Source organism: Saimiri boliviensis, chromosome 3 (genome assembly GCF_048565385.1).
Source record: "Saimiri boliviensis isolate mSaiBol1 chromosome 3, mSaiBol1.pri, whole genome shotgun sequence".
NCBI classification, from domain to species: Eukaryota; Metazoa; Chordata; class Mammalia; order Primates; family Cebidae; genus Saimiri; species Saimiri boliviensis.
The window spans coordinates 7771376-7782359 of NC_133451.1; the positions used below are offsets into that span (position 1 = coordinate 7771376).

The 10984-nt window shown below is 46.4% G+C and overlaps 2 pseudogenes; one reads left to right on the plus strand and one right to left on the minus strand.

Moving 5' to 3' along the window:
* Positions 1-2799: 2799 nt before the first annotated feature.
* Positions 2800-3740, plus strand: LOC101035919 (heat shock cognate 71 kDa protein pseudogene; annotated as a pseudogene).
* Positions 3741-3743: 3 nt separating this feature from the next.
* LOC101032872 (heat shock cognate 71 kDa protein pseudogene) lies at positions 3744-10694 on the minus strand (annotated as a pseudogene).
* Positions 10695-10984: the final 290 nt, after the last annotated feature.

Consider the following 10984-nt stretch of genomic DNA (forward strand, 5'->3'; position numbering starts at 1 on the left):
TCCCTGCTTGGCCTCCTCCCTTGGCGGGAGCTGGGTTCCTCCAGGCAGTGACGGTTGGTCAGCACCCACCCGGGCCAGGCCCCGGCTATGCGCTTTGTTAGCACCATCCTACATCCACTTCCAGCAACCCAGCAGTAAGAAAGCGTCGTTCCTATTGTAGAGCGCGGTAGACTGAGATCCAGAGGGAAAGGGGCTCTTAGGTCTGTGGTTAGTCGGCCCTGGCTACGACGAGGGTCCCAGGGCTCTCCGCTGGGCTGTGTTTGCGCATTCGTGTTGGGACGGGCAGTGGAGTGTCTTCTGGCTCTCAAGCCGACGCGGTTCCTCTTAAGGTGGGAACAGTGTTTCATGAATGAAAATATCTAGACCCTCTGGAACTAATCTGACTCCTTCATTGTACATGGGGAAACTGAGGCCCAAGAGGGCCGTCGTTTGCCCCAAATCATTCTCCCCGGGAATGGCTGGGCATGAGTCTTGGGATTCCCCCAAAATTGGGCAGCATTGGCGTCCGATGTAGGGACGAGGCTCGCATCTGGGTCTCTGGGCTCCCGCGGCGGCAGATGCGTGCCACGGTTGCGGGTGCCTATGTACAGGGTGCGGCAGATTCGCCCCGAGGCTTGTGGGGCGAGCGCGGGTTCCCAGTAGGCTCCCTGAGGGACAGGCAGGTCCCCCTGCCTTGCAGTCCTGCGGGCCCAGCTCTCCGGACTGCGGGGAATCTTTGGCTACATCCTGCCATCTGCTGGGCTCCTGGAACCACTGCTCGTGCGCTGATAGAAAGCAGGTGCAGGGGATCTTTGTGAGTCTCTCCATCCTGTCTCGCCCTCCAGTCCCGGTCCCCTTCCTGGTCTCTCTCTCCAGTTCTCTCTCCGTCTTTCTTCTTCTTGGAGGAAGGGTGAGGGAAGCCGGGGAGCCTAATACAGAAAAAAAAAAAATCCTTCCTAAGGCAATGGGAAAGAACTGAGAAGGTCTGAGGCAGGCCCAGCAGGCCCAGCCAGCATGACCCAAAGCTGGTTCTACCATTTACTGGCAGTGTGTCCCACCCTGGAGTTTTCATCTGCAAAATGGGCTGGTTGATATTAACTCCCTGGGCTGGCTGTGAGAATTCTATCAGGTAATATTTATGAAAGCAGGCCACAGTGCCTGGCATATAATAAATGATCACTAAAGCATGGACTGAGTGGCCAAGGGAGGCAATGTCCTGAGCACAGACATGGCCCCTAGCTCAAGAAGCAAGGGGGGAATGTGGACAGGCATGGGCTCTGGGCTCATTCTACCCAGGTTTCATTCTGTTTTGCCCCTCATTAGCCCATTAACTTGGGTAAATTACTTAACCTCTTCTGAACTGTTTCTTCACCTGTAAAATGGTGCTAAGAGTACTTTACCTTTCTAAAGTTGTTATGAAGAATACGTGAATTGATATTGTGCCAGGCCGGGCGTGGTGGCTCACACCTGTAATCCCATCACTTTGAGGGGCCAAGGCAGGTGGATCACTTGAAGTCAAGAGTTTGAGACCAGTCTGGCCAACGTGGAGAAACCCTGTCTCTACTAAAAATACAAAACAGCCAGGTGTGGTGGCACATGCTTGTAATCCCAGCTACTAAGGAGGCTGAGGTGGGAGAATCACTTGAACCTGGGAGGCGGAGGTTGCAGTGAACTGAGACATGTCACTGCACTCCAACTTGAGCAACAGAGCAAGACTCCATCTCGAAAAAAAAAAAAAAAAAGAAAAGAAAGCATCAGGAAGAGATGTTGCTGGAGCTGAGACTGGAAGGGCAAACAGGAATCAACTGGGTAGGAAGAAGGAAGGGGGCTGCCAGTGCGAAGTTCTCCAGGCCTAGAGAGTGAGAGACTTTGCAGAAGCCAGGGAGAAGGTCCACGTGGCTGGAATCAGTCTTGAAGTGCAGTGTTCGGTGAGAGCATGCACGTGTATTGAGAGCTCTGCCTGTCCAGTTGTGTGCTAACCCTTTGCAGGGTACTAGGACCTCCAGCAACCCCTTCACTCTTCTGCTCCCCATCCATAGAGAATATGCCAGGCCCTGGTACTTCAGGTGCTCTACATCGACTTTTCCATCCTCACAGCAATCCTGACAGATACGTGTGTCACCATCCCTGCTCTGGAGGAGACTGGGACACCAAGCAGCTAAGCCAAGTCAAATGGTTGAGAAGTGTGAAAACCTAAGATTTAAATGCAGGCACTGGCCAGGTGTGGTGTTTCGTGCCTGTAATCCCAGCACTTTGGGAGACCGAGGCAGGCAGATCACTTGAGATCAGGAGTTCGAGACTGGTCAACATGGTGAAACCCGGTCAACTAAAAATACAAAAATGAGGCCGGATGTGGTGGCTCACACCTGTAATCCCAGCACTTTGGGAGGCTGAGGCGGGTGGATCACCTAAAGTCAGGAGGAGTTCCAGACCAGCCTGGCCAACATGGTGAAACTTCATCTCTACTAAAAATACAAAAATCAGCCAGGCGTGGTCGTGGGTGCCTGTAATCTCAGCTGCTTGGAAGCCTGAGGCAAGAGAATTACTGGAACCTGGGAGGTGAAAGTTGCAGTGAGCCAAGTTCATGGCATTGCACTCCAGCCTGGGCGACAGCAATAAGGCTCCATCTCAAACAAACAAACAAACAAACAACAACAACAAAATTAGCTAGGCGTGGTGGTGCGTGCCTGTAATCCCAGCTACTCAGGAGGGATTTTTTTCTCAAAAAAAATAAAATAGGGTCTCGTTGAACTCTTCTGCAGCTCTCAGGATTCCCGTGGCTTTCCTCATTGTCGGGGCCAGGCTTACAGGCCAGCAACCATGTGGAAGGGTCCTGCCATTGATATTGATCTTGGCACCACCTACTCTTGTGTGGCTGTTTTCCAGCACAGAAAAGTAGAAATAATTGCCAACGATCAAGGAAACCGAACCACTCCAAGCTACATCACCTTTACAGACACCAAACAATTGATTGGTGATGCCACAAAGAATCAAGTTGCAATGAACCCCACCAACACGATTTTTGATGCCAAACATCTGACTGGGTGCAGATCTGATGATGCCATTGTCCAGTCTGATATGAAGCATTGGCCCTTCATGGTGGTAAATGATGCTGGCAGGCCCAAGGTCCAAGTAGAATACAAGGGAGAGACTTCTATCCAGAGGAGGTATCCTCTGTGGTTCTGACAAAAATGAAGGAAATTGCAGAAGCCTACCTTAGGAAGACTGTTACCAATGCTGTGATCATAGTGCCAGCTTACTTTAATGACTCTTAGCATCAGGCTACCAAAGATGCTGGAACTATTGCTGGTCTTAATATACTTAGAATTATTAATGAACCAACTGCTACTGCTGTTGCTTACGGCTTAGACAAAAAGGTTGGAGCAGAAAGAAATGTGCTGATCTTTGACCTGGGAGGCAATTGACACACTTTTGATGTGTCAATCTTCACTATTGAGGATGGAATCTTTGAGGTCAAGTCTACAGCCAGAGGCACCCACTTGGGTGGAGACGATTTTGATAACCAAATGGTCAACCATTTTATTGCTGAGTTCAAGCGCAAGCAGAAGAAAGTCATCAGTGAGAACAAGAGAGCTGCAAGACGCCTCCGTACTGCTTGTGAGCGTGCTAAGCATACTCTCTCTTCCAGCACCCAGGCCAGTATTGAGATTGATTCTCTCTATAAAGGAATCGACTTCTATACCTTCATTCCCTGTGCCCATTTTGAAGAATTGAATGCTGACCTGTTCTGTGGCACCCTGGCCTCCGTAGGTGGGCCCTGAGGAAGCACCACCAGAGGGAGGAGCTCCCCTACCAGAGAATCCCCAAGCCGTCCCTCCTGGCATGCCTCCTGCACTCTGGTACACAACTTGGTGATGAAGGGGTTGAAGACTCTCTCCTCTTTCTGTTGATGTTCAAATTCTTCCTTCTCAGCAGTCTGATTCTTATCGAGCCAGTTGGTAATTTCATTACACCTGTCCAGAATCTTCGTTGTGTCCTCATCGTGAATCGCGCCTTGATATTTCTCGTCTTCGACAGTTGCTTTCATGTTGAATGTATAGGACTCCAGCGAATTCTTAGATGACACTTTGTCCCTCTGCTTCTCATCTTCAGCTTTGTACTTCTCAGCTTCCTGGACCATACGTTCAATGTCTTCCTTGCTCAAACGGCCCTTGTCATTAGTGATAGTATCTTGTTCTCTTTTTCTGTACTCTTGTCCACAGCAGACATATTGAGGATGCCACTGGCATCAGTGTCAAAAGTGACTTCAGTCTGAGGAACACCGCGGGGCGCAGGAGGTATGCCTGTGAGTTCAAACTTGCTAAGCAGGTTGTTATCCTTGGTCATGGCATGCTCACCTTCATAAACCTGAATAAGCACACCACGCTAGTTGCCAGAACAGGTAGTGAAGCTCTGTGTCTGCTTGGTAGGAATGGTAGTATTACGCTTGATCACCAGCAGTTTCAATACCAAGGGAAAGAGGAGTGACATCCAAGAGCAGCCAAACTTGAACATTTTCAGACTTGCCTCCAGACAGGATGGCAGCCTGGAGAGCTGCACCATAAGCAAAAGCTTCATCAGGGTTGATGCTCTTATTCAGTTCTTTTCCACTGAAGAAGTCTTGGAGAAGCTTCTGAATCTCGGGGATGTGAGTAGAACCACCAACCAGGACAATATCATGAATCTGTGACTTGTCTAGTTTGGCACCAGAGTGCAGGAGGCATGCCAGGAGGGACGCCTGGGGGATTCTCTGGTGGGGGAGCTCCTCCCTCTGGTGGCGCTTCCTCAGGGCCCACCGTTGAAGAGGTTGATCACGCCAACCCAAGTATAGATGTCGTAGCATTGTTCCACACATGTAAAATGTTGAAGGACCTAAATTTGTAGCAAATTCTGTGGCAGTTTTAGAAAGTTCAGCTGCTATAGTAAGTTACTGGGCATTCTCAATACTTGAATATGGAACATATGCAGAGGGGAAGGACATAACATTGCACTTTATAAACACTGTATTGTAAGTGGAAAATGCAGTGTCTTAAATAAAACTATTTAAAATTGGCACCATAAAAAATAAATAAATGCAGAAATTAAGCATATATACAGTATCTGAAGGAAAAGACGTATGTAATAATCCAAAACAGAACAGTGGCTAGTTCTGGAGTTGTGAAATTCAACTATCTTTCTTTTCTTTTTAAATGTTTTTAAATTATTTTACTTATTATTTAAGTCATTAAAAAGAATGATAAATATTTTTATTTTGAAAAAATATGGCAAACACTGAAATACATATGCCTGATCGTGTAAGACAGTTACTGTAAACATGAGGGTGTTGGTGCGATCGTCTGCATTTTACAGGTGGACAAAGGAGTCTCAGTGGTCAGATGGCTTGTCTTTAATGCCACAGTTATTGTATTAGTTTCTTAAGGCAGAGTAACAAATTATCACAAACTTGGTGGTTTAAAACAACAGAACATTATTCCCTCACTGTTATGGATGCCAGAAGTTGAAATTGAGTTCCAGAGTCTCCATGCTTCTTCTAGCTTCTGGTGGCTGCAGACATTCCTTGGGTGGAGGCTGGAGAACTCTGATCTCTGCCACCATGTTCACGTGGCCTCCTCCTATCTCCCTGCATCATTCCTTCTTCTGTCTCTTGTAAAGACACTTACTGGATTGAAGGCCCACCCTGATAATCCAGCATGAGCTCTTCTCAAGATCCTTAACCATTTACAAAGATCATTTTTCCAAATAAGATCACACATACGGGTCCAAGGGTTAAGGTTTGGACACGTCTTATTGGAGGGCCGCCGTTCAACCCCCACATCTACCCAGTAACAAAGCTGCTGTCTCCAGGTCAGGTGTTGACCCATCATTTGGCACTGCTCCCTGATTTCTACCTGGCTTTCCCTTCATCCAGGAGCCCTGCAGGGCAGCCAGGGCCGTATGCCTCCAGGACCTCGCTCAGCACTGGAACAGAGCTGAAGCTTCACAAATATATGTTGACGGAATGAGTGAATGAGGATGGTTCCCGATGTGTTGAAATGGAGATTTTGTGTGAAACGGTGCAAGATCCCCCTCTCTGTTCACCACCAATAGGACCTCTGAACTTTTATTTTATTTTTATTTTACTTTAAGTTCCGGATACATATGCAGAACATGCAGGTTTGTTACACAGGTACACATGTGCCACGTGGTTTGCTGCACCTGTTGACCCATCCTCTAATTTTCCTCTCCTTGCCCTCCACTCCCAAACAGGCCCTGATGTGTGTTGTTCCCCTTCCTGTGTCCACGTGTTCTCATTGTTCATTCCCACTTATGAGTGAGAACATATGGTGTTTAGTTTCCTGTTTATGTGTTAGTTTACTGAGGATGATGGCTTCCAGGTTCATCCATGTCCCTGCAAAGGACACAATCTCATTCCTTTTTATGGCTGCGTGGTATTCCATGGTATACGTGTACCACATTTTCTTTATCCCATCTACCACTGACAGGCATTTGGGTTGGTTCCATGACTTTGCTATTGTTAACAGTGCAGCAATAAACATATGTATGCATGTGTCTTTATGGTAGAATGATTTATATTCCTTTGGTTAGAATTTATATTCCTTTGGGTAGATACCCAGTAATGGAACTGCTGGGTCAAGTGGTATTTCTGGTTCTAGATCCTTGAGGAATTGCCATACTGTCTTCCACAGTGGTTGAACTAATTTACATTCACACCAACAGTGTAGAAGTGTTCCTATTCTCCACAGTCCCACCAGCAAGTATTGGTTCCTGACTTTTTAATAATCACCATTCTGACTGGCATGAGATGGTGTCTCATTGTGGTTTTGATTTTCATATCTCCAATGACCAGTGATGACAAGCTTTTTCTTGTATGTTTGTTGCCCACATAAATGTCTTCTTCTGAGAAGTGTCTGTTCATATCCTTTGCCCACTTTTTGATGGGGTTGTTTTTTTCTTGTAAATTTATTGAAGTTCCTTATACGTTCTGGATATTAGGTCTATATCAAATGGGTATATTGCTAATTTTTTCTCCCATTCTGTAGGTTGCCTGTTCACTCTGATGATAGTTTCTTTTGCTGTGCAGAAGCTCTTTAGTTTAACTACATCCCATTTGTCAATTTTGGCTTTTGTTTCCATTGCTTTTAGTGTTTTAGTCATGAAATCTTTGCCCATGCCTATGTCCTGAATGGTATACCCTAAATTTTCCTCTAGGGCTTTTATGGTTTGGGGTTCTACATTTGAGTCTTTAATCCATCTTGAGTTAATTTTTGTGCAAGGTGTAAAGAAGGGGTCCAGTTTTAGTTTTCTGGATATGGCTAGCCACTTTCCCCAGCACCATTTATTAATAAATCCTTCCCCCATTGCTTGTTTCTGTCAGGTTTGTTGAAGATCAGATGGTTGTAGCTGTGTGGTGTTATTTCTGAGGTCTCTGTTCTGTTCCATTGATCTATAAGTCTGTTTTGGTAACAGTGCCATGCTGTTTTGATTACTAGCCTTATAGTATATTTTGAAGTCAGATAGCATGATGCCTCCAGCTTTGCTCTTTTTGCTTAGGATTGTCATGGCTATCCAGGGTCTTCTTTGATTTCAGATGAGATTTAAAGTAGTTTTTTCTAATTCTGTGAAGAATGTCAATGGTAATTTGATTGGAATAGCTCACCACTCCTATTCAACCTAATATTTGAAGTTCTGGCCAGGGCAATCAGGCAAGAGACAGAAGTAAAGCATATTCAAATAGGAAGAGAGGAAGTCAGACTGTCTCTGTTTGCAGATAACATGATTCTGTATTTATAAAACCCCATCATCTCTGCCCCAAAACTCCTTAAGCTGATAAGCAACTTCAGCAAAGTCTTGGGATACAAAATCGATGTGCAAAAATCATAAGCATTCCTCTACACCAACAACAGGCATGCAGAGAGCTAAATCATGAATGAACTCCCATTCACAATCACTACAAAGGGAATAAAATACCTAGGAATACAGAACACAAGGGATGTGAAGGACCTCTTCAAGGAGAACTACAAACCACTGCTCGAGGAAATAAGAGAGAACACAAACAAATGGAAAAGCATTTTATCATCATGGATAGGAAGAACCAATATAGTGGAAATGGCCATACTACCCAAAGTAGTATATAGATTTAATGCTATTTCTTTCAGACTGCCTCTGGATGTTTAAGCCAAGTGGTCAGGGAAGCTTCACTGACACCAGAAGGAGCTCCAAAAGGCAGTGAGGAAGTTGGTTGCGCAGATGTCAAGAATGAAAGTATTGCAGACAGAAGAAGTAGTCAGTGCAAAAACCCCAAGGCAGGAGGGCACCTGGCTTCTTCTGGGAACTGCAGGGAGCCACGGAGACTGGAATGTGTAAAGCAGAAGGAGATAGAGCAGTTGAAGGAGTTTGGAAGTACAGAGCCCGCTCAGGCAAAGCCTGGCAGGTGGCTCAAAGGTTCAGGCCTTTCTTCTGAATGAAACAGGCACACACTGGAAGGCTTTGAACAGAGAAGAGGTATGACTGACATCTTTTCAAAGGACCCTTCCAACTCTGCTAGAGAGTAGACTGAGGCAAGGCAAAGGTATGAATGGGAACACTGGCTTTGAGGCTACTGCAATAATCCAGGCAAGAGATGCTGGTGGCGTCAGCACAATGGGGGTTGGGGTGGTGGGGAGAAGTGGCTGGTCCTGGACATATTTTGAGTTTTTGGTTTTTTTCATTTTTTTGTTTTGTTTTGTTTTGTTTTGTTTTGTTTTGTTTTGTTTTGTTTTGTTTTGTTTTGTTCTGAAACAGGATCTCACTCTGTCACTTAGGCAGGAGTGCATGGCACAATCATGGGTCACTGCAAACTCAACTTCCCAGGATCAAGAGATCCTCTCACCTCAGCTTCCTGAGTAGCTGGTACTACAAGTGTGCATCACCACACTTGGCTTTTTATTTTTATTTTGTAGAGACATGGGTCTCACTATGTTGCCCAGGCTGGTCTTGAACTCCTGGACTCAAGCAATCCTCCAGCCTCGGGCCTCCCAAAGTGCTGAAATGACAGGCATGAGCTACTATGCCCAACCAGTTCTGAATGCATTTTGACTAGAAGAAAAGCTAATGGGATTTCCTGGTGGGTTGCTTGAGGGAGGGAGGAAAAAGAGAAGCCAAAGATGGCTCAAAGCTTTTGGCTTGAACAACTGGAAGGATGAAGACAGGGGAGGCTGAGGATGGGGCTGGATCCCTGTGTTTTGTGTGGCAGGGCAGGGGGAAGGGAAGTGGAGATTGGGAGTCCCATCGGGGACGTGTTAAATTTGAAGGTCTGTGGTGGGTATGTAGCAGTCCCTGTGCAGATGTGTCTGAGGTTTGGGAGAGAAGTTGACAATGGAAATTTAAATTTGGGAATCCTGAGCATCTTGATGATGTTTAAGGCCCCAAAATCTAAGGAGATTGTCTTGGAGATGCAAGGATCAACCCTAGCACTCCAACAGGAAGAGGCTGGAAAGATCAAGAAGGCAGCCAGCCAGGACAGAGAGGGGATGAAGGAAGAGCTGTGCTGGAAGCCTGGCAGGGGCAAAGCTTCAGAGCAGAGCTGGATCAACTACCTCTAGCAAAGGAATACCCACCTCGGAGAATAGCTATGAGAATTAAATGCCTAGAAAGAATACCAGCACCTGGTAAATTGTAAGCCATTAGTGCGTGTTTGTTGTTGGCCATGAAGACAACTCAAGAAGCAGCCCTGATGAAAACCTACATGGAGGTAACGGCTAGACTGCTGCCTGGCAAAGGTTTCCTTCCTCTTATTTCTTCCTTTGGCCAACATGCCCTGAGCCTGTGTTACGTGTCACACGCTGGGCTGTGAGCTCTAGGCAATGGTTAGTCCTACTGGGCTAGTGACTACGTGTTCCAGCTGCCTTTGCCGGTGGGAGTGGCCGTGAGATGAGTTCCAGCCAACAGGATGTGAGAAATGACGTGTGTGCTGACCGCATCTCCTTCCACTCCTGCAAGCTGTGATGCCCACCTGAAGACCAGCTGGAGAGGGTGGTACTTTGGGGAGTAACAGAGCAACCAGACCTAAGTAGCCATGGTCTGGGGCAACCTCATTTCGCTGAATGGCCTTCCTGGCCTGGAGTAAGTATATGCACCAACTCCCATGACAGCAGCCTGCCAAGACATCATGGAAGCAGAGCAGGAGCTTTGCAGTTGTTCTGTGTGTCCAGTCCTATATAGAGGAATCATTTGTTTTGAGGACTGTGTGACATATAGCTCTAGATTTATGGGAGATGTAAGCAAAACTACATGCACAGTTAATAATAATACACAGGATATATGCCTGGGAACTAAGTAAATGTATGTGTTTTTATTCCAAATAGAGAGTCCAGTTCTTAACTCTTCCACGTAGAGCTCTAATATTCACAGAAAGAAAATTTCCAGGTATTATTGGGAAGGATTGAGGCAAGGGGGATTCAATGAACACTTGGAGTCCGAAGCCTGCTGTCAAAGGAAGACAGAAGAGAGCTCCCTTCTCCTGGTGCCTGCGTGAAGACATTGCTTTTTGACGGGGACAGGATCATGCATTTAACCTGGCCACCCTAAACTGGACTGACTCCCAGGCCCCTGCAAGGTTCATTTTCAATCAGGAAGCCTCCAGATATGCAAAGGAAGATACGTGAAACTCTACCTCGCTCACCTTTGGCCTCCTTAGTAGGCAGCTGAGGGTGCAAGCCCACAGAAATGCGAGCCATGGCTCTTCACGGCCGAAGGAATTGGTCACATAACACTGACACGATCTGGATGAATTATCTTGAAGTAAGCACATTCCTTCTACGGCCTACACAATGTTGGGTGCCGTCCAGTTTCCGCAAGAGAGAATGGTGGAACTTGGGGTCAGCTGTGCTCCAGATGAAGCCAGCTCCAGGCCTTGCCCTCTTGCCTGGCTCACAGATGGATGTGGTTTTATAAGGTTCTTCTAATTCTGTGCAAAACAATAAAATATAAACCAATGACTTATCTGTGCTGAGTCTGCTTGGCTTTC